The sequence below is a fragment of the Thermobia domestica genome, chromosome 1 (genome assembly GCF_964235325.1).
Source record: "Thermobia domestica chromosome 1, izTheDome1.hap1.1, whole genome shotgun sequence".
In the NCBI taxonomy this organism is placed as follows: domain Eukaryota; kingdom Metazoa; phylum Arthropoda; class Insecta; order Zygentoma; family Lepismatidae; genus Thermobia; species Thermobia domestica.
Genome location: NC_137454.1, coordinates 49,058,319 through 49,075,640, shown reverse-complemented (window position 1 = coordinate 49,075,640; position 17,322 = coordinate 49,058,319). Strand labels below are relative to the sequence as shown.

Genomic DNA, 17,322 nt, shown 5'->3' with positions numbered 1-17,322 from the left:
TACGTTTACACCCAGAAACCAACTGTTGTATCAGTAACTGTTTTGGAAAGCGACTTCTCAACTCTTCTTTCCCTCAGTTCGGACATTGAGCAACAGCACAATTATTATGATTTAAACATTTTATTCTTGGCTATTAATAATGTATTCAATAATTAATTTCACACATCAATCAGTATACACTGTGTTCCCTTGCAATGTATTTCTTTGTGCTCTCTTCCACGTGATGCCAAGTCGTGCAAGATTTCTGGGTAATTTCTGGCGATCTTACATTGTTACACTATTTAGTTCGGGTATAAAGGGACCTTTTGGCCACTTTGTGTTCATGTTGTAACGGTTACTATTTACTTGGGCATCTTTAATCTCATCACATGAAAGTCATCACGATATTATGCTTAAAGAAAACTTCAATTAGTTACATTTGGAAATTAATATTTATTTGAACTAGCATTATATATTGTTAAAATAATGTACAAAAATGTTATCTTTAGATAACGGAGAAATTAGAAAAGAAAAGAAAGAAACAATTTTAGAAAAGGTTTATCCCAAGATTTTGACAAACTTCTTCTTGATAATGATGCTTGATGTATCGGAAGGTCTTGAGTTTGAGTTTTCTTCACCAAGTGGACCTTCCTCAAGAGGTAATGCGAAGCATGTACAGGCGAAGACAATCGCAAAGATAACCAACTGCAATAATAAAAGAGAAACAAATCAAAATTTTAACACATTATATTTGTGAAGAAGTATTCTTAATTATAGTTTTCTGTCACACCCAAAGAAAATATTGTATGGAAAATATAATATTTACAGCTACTTTAAAATAATTTGATTGTTACTGCTTTTTTTCTTAATACTTACTAGCTGAACCTGCGCTCTTTACACAGCGCTCAGTTCTAACATGAGCGTGAATCTCCTTCTCATTTCTCACTAAATCTGTGCAAGTTCTTTTACGAACACAAGTAAAAGACAGGAAGACTCTCAAGGGAGTGAATTGCTATAACAAGCATATAATTGAAGTATTTTCATATATAGAATGTTAGATTGAGTTTCTGGCAAACTTAGGTAAGTGATAGATGATACCAAATGCATCTTTTTAATACCGGGTGCGTCATTTATAATGTCAAACCTTCATGACGGAAAAACCAAAAGAGAGAGAGAAGTGAAACTTTGCACGAAGCAACTATACAGAGGGGCACATTGGTAGACGTATTATTTGACAAAAAGCTGAGAATTTTGCACTGTAGAAGTTGGTAACGCTGTCAGCTTTTACAAAATTCCGAATATCTCGGTAAGTACTTGAATTATCGACTTCAAATAAACGTGAGCATGCATCTTATTACATTCCAAATTGTTCTATAAATTTTAAACCGTAATGTACTTATGGCCCTTTTCGAGTTATTGCACCATATCCAAACTTGACTTTTGTCTTTTCTGTTATGTCAACACTGTTTAACGGACCCATCTAAACTTGGTGTCAATTTAAACCGTTCTGGCCAATATTTAAATTATTATGCAAAACTAGTGTGTACCTCACTCCCTATGTGTGCAGAAGGCGTTTAAATGTGACACATATTTAACGTTATTTCTCGAGAAGTTTGCAACACTGACCTGCGGGTGGCATACCTTTCGTCTTCCTTTTTAGTGTTGAATTCAATTACGAAATACAATTTAGGTCGTTCTATTTAAAAAATCATAACTTTATATTGGGTTGGCAACACTGTTCATCCGATGATGTCAAATAATACGTCTACCAATTGTATAGTTGCTTCGTGCAAAGTTTCACTTCTCTTTCTCTTTTGGTTTCTCCGTCATCAAGGTTTGACATTATAAATGACGCACCCGGTATATATAATAGCTATCCGAGTCAGCTTGCAATAGGTTTTGTCATTCAGATTAAAGCAAAGCGCCTGAAATGTCCATCAACCCGCTATACGTAGCTCCTCTACTAGTTGCCTTTCCAGAAGGGTATCAACCCTAACGTCCTAGTGGCAATATTAAGCTAATAGGCTGAAAACGACGCCTAATATATCGAATAGAAAAATGGAGAAAAGTTTCTTTTTTTAAATTTGAATAAGAACTGGCAAATCTAAACAAACTTTGGAATCGGCCAGTGGAAACGGCACGTTTCTAGTATTTGTCGTTTTCGAGATTTCATTGTCGAAAGAATTGGCGCAAACATATAAACTTTTCGTGACCACAAACATTTAAACCTAGCATTTTAACATATAGACTAGCCTAACTTGCGCTCTCTACACAGCGCAACATTCACATATGAGCATGAATCACCTTGTCATTCCTCACATCTGTACATGTCCCTTTACAGACACAAGTGAAAGACATCTTGATAAAAGTCAGTAGAGAAAAATGGGAGTTTTTTTTTTTTTTTTTTTTTTTTAAGATTACCTTTTCAGTATCTCGCACCGTTTGCAAGATTTGATCCTACTTCAGGTTGGAGTTTTTAAATTCATGTATAATAAGTGTTTTCTTTCTTCTTGCATGCAGTATGTAATAAGCAAATACATTACACACAATTAAGTGTAATGTCAGTGTCGTATGGTGTTCATTGGGCAAACACTCCAAACAATAAAGATTCATCTTAGACTGGAGTAATGGTTATCCTTCCTTTTTCATTATTATTTGGCCATGAAACAAACACCTGAGACATATGCTACCCCTATATACAACAATGTGGTGTTGTAATGTAATGCGTAGAATATGATGCTTTAGTTTTTTTTTTTTTTTTTAATTTCAACACTTCCAATGTACCCTTAAAAATGTAATAAATAAATAACGGTCATGTTTTTCTAATATTCAATTAGAACTGGACAATCTACGCAAAATTTGCAATCGACCAGTGGAAACGTCATCTTTCTAGAGCCTGTAGTTTCCGAGATCTCATTGTCGAAAAGATTGACCACAAACACATAAACGTTCACAAACGTATAGTTTAAAAGAACTCCAAAAGATGGCAGCACAATTCATTTGCATCTATTTTGGAGAAGGCTTATTAAAATACAAATGCTCTGAACAATAATTTAAAAACATAAGCTTTGTGAAAAAGATCTATTTACAGTTGAGTCTCTTTAATTGAAAGTCCAAAGGGACAAGAAAAATTCGCATTATCCAAAATTCGAATTAACCCAAAACCCTCATTTTAAAGTAAAATCAAGGGAACAAAATAACTGTACTGTATATAAAAAACGAATGACATGCAATGCACCTTACCTATAAAGCACCACATTTTCGTAAGGAATTAGAATAGGCGCCGCGATTCGACATTGTGCATAATGCACGCCAATAGATAACAAACGAATCTGCATACTTTTTGTCACTGTTTTAGCCCAGTAAAAAGAATTCCACAAATATCTCGTTCTTGCAAGTCATTTGCTAGTGGAGGACAGGGTTCAAGGTCATTTACATTTCCACAGAGTGGATGGACAATTTCAGGTTATTGAGGAGATGGAGAGATGCGTACCAACCATCTTATGCCCGATTCTCTATAACGGGAGGGAGTCCAGCTGAGGTGATATCAACAAAATTTCTCTTTCCCATGGTCACTTCTGGATAAGATAATAGATAAATAAAAACCAGTTGAAATTACATTGTTCTATTTGCAATTTGTCGAACACTGCAAATTTTTCCACTGTAAATACTTCGAATTATCCAAATGGGAGGTTCAAATGCTCGATTTACCCACGATTTTTTACCATTGTTTTTAATACAGTTTTCAAGGGAAATAAGCTTTTGTTCGAATTATCCAAGTTTGAATTAAAAAGAGTCCGCTGTATATAATTTATTTAAAGTACACATACTTTAAAATATTTGTCTCTGTTAAACGTGAACCACAAATAACCGCAAATCAAAGATTTGAAATCCAAAGTTAGAGGTTGGAGCTCAGGCGCTTTTGTAGCATTTTAATAGATAGATGTTTGCTTCCTTAAGCACCTCATAGATTATAAAGGACAAGAGGAGCTTCGAACTTCGACCGTGGTTTGAATACAGTGCAAATATCTGGTGTGAGTACTTAGACCATTATACAAAATCAAGTCATCACACAGTACTGGTCGCTTCTTACTAAATCTACATTATAGGATTTAGTAAATCTACACTAAATCTTACTAAATCTACACTATAGGCACAGAATAGAAAAATTCAATTCTGTGCCTTCATAAAAAAAGTATTTAATTTCAAAAGAAACATTAGCAACACAAGAAAAATATATAAACGCTTAAATAATGGTAAGGTGTTTTTGCTAAACATTTTGAAAACATCTACTAAGAAACTAAGGACTTGCTTTTAAATTTAGGTTTGACTTGACAAGCCGAACGGCTAATACCGACGTCCTCTTAAGCATACTATAACTTTAATATAGGCAATCTAAAACTAAGTCAATGCTGTGTGCAATCATGCCAATGTGGTATATTTTATAATTTAATGATGAGTTTCTCTCTTCAATGGATACGTGTGATGAAGGCGCACCAAATCCAAAATATGCGAAGAAGATGTGCAACTCAAAGCAGGAGGCAGCCACGTATCTCAAGATTTATCTGTCAGATTTTTAGACTTACAAATTTTATGCATAAGTACTGGAAGTCCCATACACAACGACTATATCCTTACGTACACCTGTCCACATGCATGAGAGCAAAAAAGAAGATCGAGAATTGGTTTTCTTCAATCAATTTAGTGATCTATGAATAATTTCTATCTCCTCCGATAACCCTCTATTCAGGCCAGAAATACTAAAAAAATTACTTTCGGTTTCAACCTTGATAGCTATAAAATGAAACCGGAAATATATAGCGACAAGCTGATTTTTGGAATCGACACATCGTCTCAAGCTAAGGTAAAATTCTAATTGTAACACTGTACTACAATCGGAAATGGTAAAACTTTACTAGTACTTCTGGTTTCAATATTGATATCAACATAGTAAAAGTCGTAAGAGGTATCAAAAAACATTTTTTTATCGATTCAGGTCAAAAATAGGTCTATTCTTCTCTGTTAACTCTCTGTTCAAACCGGAAGAGACAGAAACGAACCGTTTCCGGTTTCACAGTTGCTCCTCAGAGAACAGAAACTGTATGAAGTGAGTGGGCAGTTAATATTTGATTTTAAATGTCCTTAGTTCTCTCAATTGTTAACCAACTTTCTTTCTTTCTTTCTTTTGTTTTATTTGTAAGCTAGTATCACAGTGAAATTGGGGCACAACATTAGTGAAATAGCACAGCCATCTAGCGAAATGAGTGAGTGAGTGTGAAACGAAGATCGCGGAGAAACCGACTTTGCTGGGTCGCGCTAAAATAGTTTTTCCTTTGGAAGTGTTGAAATCTATAGTCCTTGTACAGAGGCGAAATGTTCATGGACCTTATAGTGCGCATCACTCTGTATGTTACCTGTATGTATGTTAGCTCTGAGAAGTCGGTTTAGAAATTCGTCGGGGAAGGGCGGCAAAAGCCTCGGAATTTTGTATGGACTAAACACTTACTGTATTACAAATAGAACATGAAATACATATTTTCTTCTCACTAAATGTTCTTTTTTTCTTTCTTTAGTTTGACGTCTTATGCTCTCAGGCTTGTTTTGCATATCTCTAGGCAATAGAATTTGTAGAATATAATGTAATTTTTAAAGTTAGTCAAGTTCTTTGAAAATAATTGCTTAGATGAGTGTTTCTAAACCTATCAGTCAACCCTATTGGTGTTTGTAAGGAAATGTTTGGTGTGTTGCGAAGAGAGCGTCAAATAACAATATAACTCATAATTCTCTTGAGCCGCTCTTGTTTGAGTTTTACTCCAAGAGCTCATTCGTAGCTATGTGGACAGCAAACGTGCCTTTTGGGGTCTAAAGCCCGGGTTCAATTCCCGACAGGAGCTCATATTCTACTTTAAACTGTAGGTCCAAATCTCAAATAACCTCGCTGCTAAAAAAAGTGCTAAAATCAAAGTCAAAAATTCGAGTTTTACTCCATTAACGGTGAGTTACTAAACCTCCTTGAAGCAGACCGTCTTCTTGTACGACCGAAAGTAATTGAGAACTTATGGAAACCAAGTTAAAAATACTTCACTGTAGGTCTTACGCCAGACAAATTTCTTGGGTTCGAACTCCTGGTGAAAGGAGGCTTTTTATATTTTTATTTATTTTATTTATTTATTTATTTATTTCCTATCCTCATTCCAAAGAGGATACCGAGCACACAAAGCTCTTTAAAATGAGAAAGACCGAAAAAAAAAAGCCAGTGAGTGATGAAATCACCTCCAGTATCTACCGAATACAAGTAAATGTTGAGCTTTAAATCCACATTACCACCTCTACCTACTCTGCCTATTCTGAATGACGGGAGACCACTTTTTTACCTTCTCATTAAATATATGAATAGTAACTATTGTTGTAGCTATACCTAGTTGTTTCTCACAAGTTTTCGAGTCACTGCACGCCTCTTAAAATCGTGCTTAACTAAAACCTGCATGCTAGCGCCAGCAAGGGAAGATGGTACATAATGCTATTCACAAACTGAGACGTTCAGTGTGCATAATAGATAAAGATATGCCAGATGCAACCAGTTATAGACTTTAATGGTAATAATAATATAAGCTTAGAGTAACGCAAATCAATGCAGAGGTGTAGCTTCAGAGACAAAATAGGAATCCGACTCTACATAAGATTTCCTGTTCCCCCAAATTTGTTTTGTTTCTTCAATGCTTATTAACCCTTTTACGATTTCCACTCTTTGTGGTAAATTTTAGACTTTCACTGAAACAGCTATTTCTTCCTTATTGTTTATCGTAGGATCATGGTTCATAGCTTTTTTTTTTAGAATACTTTACAACGGTACCACTCGCTTGTCTGTATTATTCAACAGAAGTAGGAAAATCGAAAAAACAGGACATATTTCGAAAAAAAAATCTCGAAATTTTTGTGTCCCTCTAACCCGGGTCTAGGTTTAGGTAGGGATCTGATTTTTTAAAATACACTACATTGTTGTGTTCATAATACGTGTGCAAAACTTCATTCTTATATCTTGAAAACTGAGGTCGGGAGAAATGTTTGAATGTCTAAAGGTGATCCATGTTTTTCATATATGTATATACATATATACATAAAAATACTTCAAAAATGTACTGCGTCATTGCTATTTGACCTAGAGTCATAGTTTAAATGCCATTTCCTTCACTATAAGAAGCCTTTTCAAGGGTACCACTTACATGCCCCTATCGTACATATGAACCGGAAAATTAGTGAAGAACCGGAAGTATTTTTTAAAAATCCCGAAAAAAACTTTGCCACTCTGGCCCAGGCCTGGGCTGACGTAGGCATCTGATTCTTGTTTTCTTTTTCAAAAAGTACCTAGTTATGTACATAATACGTGTGCAAAATTTCAATTTTGTATATTGTAAACAAAGGCAGGAAAAATTGTTGAAATTCTAGGTTTAGGCTCACACTATATATTCACACTATATATATATATATATATATATATATATATATATATACATATTATAAAAATTTACTACTTCATTACTATTTAGTCTAGAGTCATGGTTCAAAGGTTACTCTCTTCAGTATAACAAGACCTTACCAACTGTATCATTTACATGTTCGTATCGTATTCTGAACGGGGAAAATCAGAAAAAACGGATGTTTTTTCTGAAAAAATCACCCCCTCGGAACACTTGTGCCCCTTTGGGCCCGGCCCCAATTTCACGTAGGAATTTCAGAAAAATTTGAAAAATACATGGAGGTATACACAATCTGTATGCAAAGCTTCAACCTGATATCATGAAAACTAAAGGTGTGAATTTTTTTTAAAAAAAAAATTGCCTTAAGGAAAAATAAAGGGTCACGCCATTCCAACCCCACTTGGCGAGGCCAAGTTCACCATCCGGTTCGAAAATGCATTTGGGGTGTTCTTTGGTCCATCCTTGACTTCACTAATAAAAACGAACCGGTTTAAATATCTGTTATAGAACCTAAATAAGCGGTCAAAGACGATAATGTAGATATATTGGACTTCCCTCATATTATTAATATTCAGTATATAAACAAATCAAGATTTAATAACAATTTTACTTTTCTTTATTTTTTATTTTTTTTTCTCTTTATTTTCTGTGGATAATGAAAGACTGTCACAACTTGGAATAATAAGACAGTCAGCAAACATTTCAAAATTCTCTTTAGTAGACGATTCCTCAGTCTTCATTCTTGGTAAATTTATATAACTTATGTAAAATAATGTAACCAAAGTGTTCTGTAACTGTTGACAAATTATTAAATAAGTCAAAAATTCCATTTACCTTGCACTTTCCTGAATCCTTACACGTGCGTACTTTGGATGTTTTTCCGTAATTTCGACGGCCATCTTCCTACTTTGGTTGATATAAAAACGTCCCAGGACCCGGAAGAGAAGCGGAGTAGCACACGAAAAGCGGAGTAGCACACGAAAAGCGGAGTAGCACACGAAAAGCGGTAAAGTACACGAGGAGCGAGTGTGAGCAACGGCAGGAGAAAACTATACCAAATCACACGCCAATTCGAGACAGAGGCCGAGACATGAAAACAACCAGTCAACGACCAGGAACTGAGGTACAAAATACACATCCAAGGTCCTAAACGCCCAAACAACCTTCCTTTTCTTTCTTCCTAAACAAACTCTCAACTCTCTCTCTCTCTTTTTTTTTTTTAATATTTGTTCTTATTTATTTCTACCCACATGCCCTACAAACTAAATACGCTCGTCGTCTTTTCAAATACCTCTCAATTCTACCAGTAAGCTATATTTCCCAAATTAACAATTATAGTTTCTTTTCTTTCTTCAAAACGACGACGAAAGCATTCCTACCGAATGCACAAGCGTAAGAATACTACTCCATGGTAACAAAAGTTACCAAAAATCTTAAAAGAGTTAATCTTGTTAGTTCTTTGCACCAAATGTTTATAATAGCATATGAAACAAAAATATTAAGACAACAAACACACATTTCAGCCACGTCAATGCATTAAAGTAACTTAAAAAAAAAAAACTAAAATTAATCCACTATGCACTCATTTGTCTAAATCCCTAAAGTTGCAAATTAATTACTACGCCAATCCATAATAGTGTTCGAGTTTGATCTTATTGATACGCTAAGTTTATTATTATTATTATTATTATTATTATTATTATTATTATTATTATTATTATTATTATTATTATTAGACTACTAGTAGTAGTAGTAGTAGTAATAGTAACCTTATTACGCTCATAAACATGAAGTCGAACAAATTTACTTTCGTAAATAGTTTTCAGTGAATAGCTTAGATCTATTGGAACATTTTCTACAACTTTTGCACGCACTGTGAAAACTCACATTTTAATAAGGTAACATTCTAAAAATTAGTACAATAATAATAATAATAATAATAATAATAATAATAATAATAATAATAATAATAATAATAATAATAAATGAAGAACAAAAATGATAATGAGAATAACAACAAGAACATGTATTGTGTAATATATGTTTATTGGTGAGTTATTAACGCTTTAAGAGTCTTGGAATGTCTTTCGTACGCAAGAATTTCTTGAAAAACAAACTGGTCCCCTTAAAACACATTCCTGGCTACACTACTGAATCCAAGTAAAAATAATAAGGTAAAAAGTAAGAAATTAGCCAATGTTTCTATCTAGAAATGAAAACTGAGTTCGCTCTTCTAGGACTGTATAACAGTCCTGTAAGGATTGCCATCTGTTTCTATTTAATTTGGGGGAGCTCCTTGAAATAACATCTACAAGAAATTTCATCATCTACAAAATTTCGTTGTTAAATATCATCTATAAGAAATCAAAATATTTTTTCTATAAATTAGGGGGCGCAAAAAAACTTTGGGGAGCCAGGGCACCTTGAGCCCTCATAGCTGGAAGAGGAAGTGAAGCTCAATACTTCCTTCACTTCCGCTTTAAAAGATGTGATGTACTCAGAATGATCATGCTGCGACTTCTTTAGTTCTTCAGGTTAACTGTAAATAGGAGTAGATTTTTTCTCCTAAACTCATTCCAATTCGGCTCTGTGGTTCACTCAACTTAACAAGAATCGAACCCAGGCAGGCCAGTGTGCATATAGACGACTTACCAACTACCATTCCAAGATTTTTGGCATCTAATATAAAGAGCTGCCTCATGCATATATAGTTAGTGTACGCGACTTTGGCGCGAAAGACCCGGGTTTGAATCCCTGTTGAGATCATGTAGTTCCAATCCTAATTTAAGCTGTAGTTGTACGTCTATAAGCCTCATCACGATATGCCAATCTCTAATATCAGTGTTTTATCCAGTCCGCTCGGTTTTTGGGGGGAATCTGAAGTTCTAGAGGGGGAGCCTATTAAAAATGTTTAAAGTATCCATGTGCCTTATGCAACCCATAAGTTTATATACTGTGTGTAAAGAAACCGTCTATGCACTTTCAGAGAACTATCTTTGTTCTTTACTGCTACACATTAATTTTTAACTATTGAAATATAAAGCTTCTTCAAATACAAGAATTATTACTAATAATATTTTGATCAGATAAAGATTCATATTTATTCAATTATTAAAATATTAAGGCCAATCTAGAAGGTTCTTACCTTTCCATGAACTAAATATTTAAATATACATTTTCAATAAACCAACATATTTTACACTTTAAGTTTTAAAAGAAGGCAGCGCAATTCTTCTTGGGGATGCATTATCCTAGATTTTTATAATATTTCTTATACGGAAAAGTTGAGTTGAGTTGATGTTGAGTTTAACGTCCCGTTCAGCAGCGAGGCTATATGAGACGTGGACCTACTGATTAACGTGGAATCCGAGCCACATGAGCTCCCGGCGGGAATCGAAGCCGGGTCACCCGCGTCAAAGGCGCGTACGCTAACCGCTTAGCCACGGATGAGCTCGTATGTGGAAAAGTTCCAGTTCGCGAGGACCTTCCATAGATATTTACTCAAGTGAACTTAAGTGATGTGGTGTAAATTGTTGCCTTAATTTTGTACAAATTAGCGCCATACTTGTGAATGATCTTTCAAATTTGCATGTAGTTATAGGACACACACTTAATATGGCAGCTAGATGTCGTAGTATAGGAAAACCGTAATAAGGAAAAAATAGAAGCATAAAGCAAATGAACAAAACAAATGTGGTTGGCACTTTCTTTAATATAGCTTAGTTAATCTTATTGCATAGCTTCCGTCATGTGAATCGGACAGTCAGAAAACTAGGGAATATTTGACAAGACAAGGGAAAATTTTGTATCAGTCGAGGGAAATTTTCTTAAGATAACCTAACGACGTGGCGCAACGCTTTCTGACCCGTGTTGAGTATGAAATTTGAAGTCGTTTTGATTTAATTTTTATATGCTTTTATTTAGAGTAATAATGAAATGTACCAAGCCAAAAGAAAATTAGTAAAATGTTTTAACAATGATTTAAAAGAGAAAATTGCTCTTTTTATTTTGCCTACCCGAGTTGTGCGGCCTAGTAAACTTATCTTCTATGCCTAATCGAAATCTGGCATTGCTGTTAGGAGTTTTTAATTTGTGAGAAGAAAGAGAGCGAGGGTTGAAGAAGGCTACAATTAATGGATGGTATAAAAACAGAAAGATCATACGTGAAGACGAAGAGGTTACCGGAAGACCGTGGAGCATGGAAGCTTCTCAGTTGCAGCAAGTGAACTACTAATAATGGCAGAATACCTATGAAGTTCACTTAAATAAAATTTTCCGTTCGGCAGGGAAGGACCGAGGGTTACTGATCAATAAATATTTTATTAAAACAATAATTGTGTTGCTAGTATAGTTCATTTGCGTGCTGAACGAGGAAAGGTCTATTACATAAACGTGTAAATTATTTATTGTCTATGCACAGTACTCAATGGAAATCTAAATGTAATATATATATATATAATCAACATTGAAATTCAAAATTCCTTTCAGTAGCGATACTATATGGAATGTGGAATACAGCTTAACATGGAATTCAAACCACATGAGGTTATGGCGGGAATCGAATCTGGTTTCTACCGCCATAGGAGGATAGACCATCACTAATCTAATAGCCGTGAGGAAGTTCAAGGAAGTACTGCGTTCGGTATCCAGTGTGAGAGAATTAAACTCTTCACGGTGGTTCGAATTCCATTTTAAAGAGTTTCATATAGCATCGGTGCTAAGAAGAAACACTTACTTTGACAAGGGGACCGCGGTGGCTCAGTGGTAGAGCGTTCACCTCTAGTGCATGTTGTCCCTGGTTCGATCCCAGCTAGCGCCAACTGACAAACACCTGTGAGTGGGTTTTCTCGGGGTTTTCCCGTTTACTTTCTTCATCCCACCATTTCACTCATTACTCATCATCATTGTCTCCCTTAGCCTAGTCAGAATTAAAGAGTACCTTTAAAATTAAAGAGTGCCTTCCATCTTATTCAAGTTTTATAAATAATCACATAGGCCTACGTTGATTGGCACTTTTAAAGATACAGATGCATACTGACAAATTGAATCGGTATGTACTAAATTAAGGACAGTAACTATTTTAACGAATATCATTTTTACTACTTTTCACTAATATGTATGAATAAAATTAAAATTTGCTGATAAAACATTAAAACAAAGAAAAAGAATCATAAATGTTGTTTTTCAGTGTTGCTTCTCTAAATAAGAGCCGCAACAATATACTGCGGAAAACTGAAAAAATGAAATGAAACCGTTAACTGGCGTTGTTTTAAGGATTACCTACCAATTAATTATCGAATTCATACTCCGCAAGTAAAAGGAAAAAACAAGAATATTAAGAATGATCCCAAAAAATGGATCAAAAAATTGTGATTTTGGCCAATAATTAGTTTCTGGATCAGGGGCCAGAAAATTTTTGAACGGCCCGTAAATTGAGTTTCCGTATTTTCTACGGCATAAGCACATCATACTTTGTTACGAGATACACTGAGAAAAATCCGTTTTCCGGACAGCGGTATATTACGCAAATATACGGAATCCTCTTGCTTACTATAGAGATCAATACGGAACATACGTTATCCATATGTTACACACGCACTGCCCATAGATGTTACATCATGCCGTTACAGGATGTCTGACATCTAACAGTTTTCCGTATATCACATGCATATACTTATGTTACCTTCGTCAGCTATATGTTATGTATGCACATTTATACGTGAAATCCTGACCGCCTATATTGTTTCATACTGACAGTACGTATAGATGGAACAGTTATACGGAAAGTATTATAAAATATGCGTTTTCAGTTATACGTCTGCTGTGCGTTAAGTCCAGAAACTACAGGAATTACGCATGTAACCTACGTTTTTAAGTACGCCACCTGCATTTTTTTCTCAGTGTAAAAGAAATATTTTGATTGAATGAAATATATTGGTTCTTTTGATCCAAAAATAGAGTTAGTGCTCTCTTTTAGTGATGGCAACTAACTAACTAACTAACTAACTCTATGGCCTATGGAACCCGGAGGTTCAGTGCCGCGTTCACAAAAGCTCTCCACTGACTTCTATCCTTAGCTAATTGCATCCACTTTCTACTTTGAATTCCTATCTCTGCGAGATCCATCTTGATATTATCCTCCCATCTGTGCCTAGGTCTTCCTAATGGTTGTTTTCCTATGGGTCTTCCAGTCAAGACTCTGAAAGCGCTTCTACTTTCTTCCATTCTAGCTACATGACCTGCCCACCTAAGCCTCCTAGACTTGACGACCCTAACAATGTTGGGTAAACCGTATAAACTATGTAGTTCCTCGTTATGAAGCTTCCGCCATTCCCCATTCTCGTTCCTCTTGGGTCCGAATATTCTTCTTTTAGTGATGCCAACTCACGAAAAAGTACCTGTTATAATGTTGAGGGATTTTTTACATACATTTCTCAAAAAGGGATAATTCAATTTTCGTCGCAATTGGCAGCAAATACGTGATTTTTCATCGACAAGAATACAATTCTCTATGGGTGGAAAATAGACCAGTGAGTCCTCAATTATCTAGAAATCAGAATTAATTGTCAAATTTCGTTACCGCAAAATGCATGTTAGTGCAAAAGTAGCTCCTGATTTTCTAAAATAAAGCTCGAATAAATGTAAATTTGGCTCTCGCGTTTCTTTTAAATACAAAGAATATAACTAACGGAAAAATGTAAAATGCAAAATGAGGAACGATTAACTTCGAAAACATTTTACACAAAACTACTGGAGAATAAAGGTCTTCTAGTATCCTTACGGTCATTACAATATGATGACACAACGGACTAATGTAAATAGTCTGAAAATGAAATGTACTTGTTTTCGTTAAATTTTCCAAATGTTCTGTCAATTAATAACAAATCATTCTTCATCAACTACTTTATAAACATAGAAGACCGATATTTACGGTAGTTTACTCGCACTGAGAAAAAATGTAGGTGGCGTACTTAAAAAGATAGGTTACATGCGTAATTCCTGTAGTTTGGACATCGTACAGCAGACGTATAACTGAAAACGCATGTTTTATAATACTTTCTGTATAAGTGTTCCATCTATACGTACTTTCCGTATGAAACAATGTAGGCCGTCAGGATCTCACATACAAATGGACGTATATAACATATAGTCGACGAAGGTAACACAAGTATATGTATGTGATATACGGAAAACTGTTAGATGTCAGACACCCTGCAACGGCATTATGTAACATCTAAGGGCAGTGCCTATGTAGCATTACGGATAACGTATGCTCCGTACTGATTTCTATAGTAAGCAAAAGGATATCGTATATTTGTACAATATACCGCTGTCCGGAGAACGGATTTTTCTCTGTGCATATATTGAAGAAAATGTGTGACATGCAACAGTTTCATTTTTCATGTTATTTTCAATTTTAATTTTGTAATTAGCATAACCTGGGAAATTCAAGAGCAAAATTGAAATTTCTGTTATAATTAATAATGTTTCAGGTTGGCATCACATCTCTCTTTGCGCTAAATACAAGAAGAACGAGAAGTCCACTCGCGACAAATGCTTAATATACATGAAGCGTTTCTTCCGCCATCATCATTCAGTGATTGACAAACGCTAAATGAAATCAATTTGCACATTTTTTTTTTATTTGTCGTTTCATTTGTTACATTGTCTTGGTGAAACATTTCATTTGAAGAGAAGGTCGAAATATTGTCACTTTTGAAAATTAATGTAAAAACTGCTATTTAATTTTCTATAGGTAGTATGTTTCTTCTTAGAAAAATGAAACGAAATATTTCCGTTTAACGTCTCACGTTTATGTCCTTTAGGCTAAGGGAAACGATAATTAAGCCGAGTGAGTGTTGGAAAAATGGTGGAATGAAAATGTTGGAGGAAACGAGAATACCCAGAGAAACCCTATGGACATGGTGTTACCCATTACAAACTTACTTGAGCGGGGATCAAACTCTAGACCCATCGCACCAAAGGTAAAAACTTTATCACTGAGTTGACATACTCCTCTCTCTTAGAGAAAAAAATTATGGGTAGTGATGAATCTCTTTGAATCCCCTTGGCTACATTCCAGCTTGATTTAAGTTTAGTGTTCCTTTTCAGCAACGAAGCTATTTCAGACGTGAACATACAGTTGCACATTTAATCCGAATCAACATAATGCATTGAAATTCCAAGTCCGTCGCTACCAGGAATTCTGTGCACCAAAAGAGGCGAGCGCGCTACAGTATACCAGTGGGAAGAGATCGTTGTTTGGTTTAGACTTCAGCCGACCTTTCTGCATCGAGGCGTAGACCGACAGCTTAAGGGTCTTCACCACAGCGAAATTAAACTACCGCTAATGTTTAGAGTTTTTCTGTAATATCTTCGAAACAAATAAAAAATATTCGAAAATTAAAGACGTAGTGCACTAGACAATATTATTTTGCATGTGATACCATTATCACAACATTTCTACCTGCTATTGATTTGCAACTGTCGATAGATTTAGCATTTTTATAAATAGCGGCACACTAAAAGCAGATAGGCGAGTTGTGGTAAAGGTATCGCATAAACAATCATGTTATTTAGTGAACTACGTGTTTGCTTTTCGATTATTTTTATTTGTTTTGGAGATATTGTAGAAAAACTCTAAAATTAGCGATAGTTTAATTTTGCTGTGGTGAAGACTCTTAAAGTGTGATGCGAATCAAATTAGCTCCCAATGGGAATCGAACCCGAGTCTACAGAGACGAATACATCTGTAGGAAGAGTTACACGACTTCGAGAAAGAAATGAACTAAAAGAAAAGTATACGACAACTTAAACTAAAACATACTTCTTTAACTAAAAATACCTAGTAAATCTTTCACACTTAAGTGGAATTTCTACAATAATTTCTGTAAGAAGAAAATCTTACCAAAAGCGTAACCTTCATGATGGACGATATGGAAAACTGTTTTCGAGTAATGATGGCTGAGAGACTGGCTGAATGTTTGTGCTAATATTGATAAATGAACTTCTATATATAAATAGACATAAGTAAGTAGTCAAGTGATTTCACTTTCTATCAAGCGTCACTCTACGCAAAATACTGTACAAACCACTTTCACTTGACTCCTCGTCACACAGAGCACGGGGTGAAGGTCAGTGGAGAACAACAGTTAGACGATGAAATGTGTTTGTTTTTAGATTTTCTTGTGTTTTCGTTTAGCACTATTTAACCTTGGTTAATGACTTTTAAGAAGTAAACGTTATTGAGTTGATTACACGTTTCTGTTGATCTGTGGGAAATGAAAGCGAGCAAGAAAATATTGATTTACCTTGATTATTACGTCCCTATTTTAGTATCGAAGTTATACGCAGTGTTTTCTTCAGTCATACATCCGCACAGCTTCTTCCTTTTCCCTGGAGTTAAGTTAAAGTATTTTACGATTACATGTACCCACAGAGCACAATATATACCATTCGATTTCTAATATTCCTACAATATTCCCGGAATTTTGAGAAGCTTTGTAGAATATGCCAGTAATATTCCTCAAGGAATATTCTTAATGAATATAGAAGGAATATTCTTCATGACTGTGGAAGAATTATGTTAATTATATCCCAGGAATATGCCCAGTAAATTCCTGAAATTGTCTTGACATGTTCCGGGGAATATTAGAGTACATGACATGGAGTAGTCCTGGGAGATTTCGTCAATATGCCTAAAATATTCCCATATTCCATGTCGAATATTTCCGTAACATTCTAGGAATGTATTTGTGTTGTGTGTCAAACTCTTGTGCAGGACACACTATTTAGCAAATAGTATCCTAGAGCAGCCCGTCAAATATTTATTTGCCGCTATCCCTCTTACAAAAGTTTCTGGAAG

At 35.0% G+C, this 17,322-nt stretch overlaps 1 long non-coding RNA gene across 1 annotated transcript; it reads right to left on the bottom strand.

The window, feature by feature from the left end:
• Nucleotides 1–412: 412 nt before the first annotated feature.
• Nucleotides 413–16,523, bottom strand: LOC145684870 (uncharacterized). Its single transcript, XR_014131421.1, has 2 exons — nucleotides 16,366–16,523; nucleotides 413–684 (listed from the first exon to the last, which is right to left on the bottom strand). It is a non-coding gene; the product is annotated as an uncharacterized LOC145684870 (long non-coding RNA).
• Between the last annotated feature and the right edge of the window lie 799 nt (nucleotides 16,524–17,322).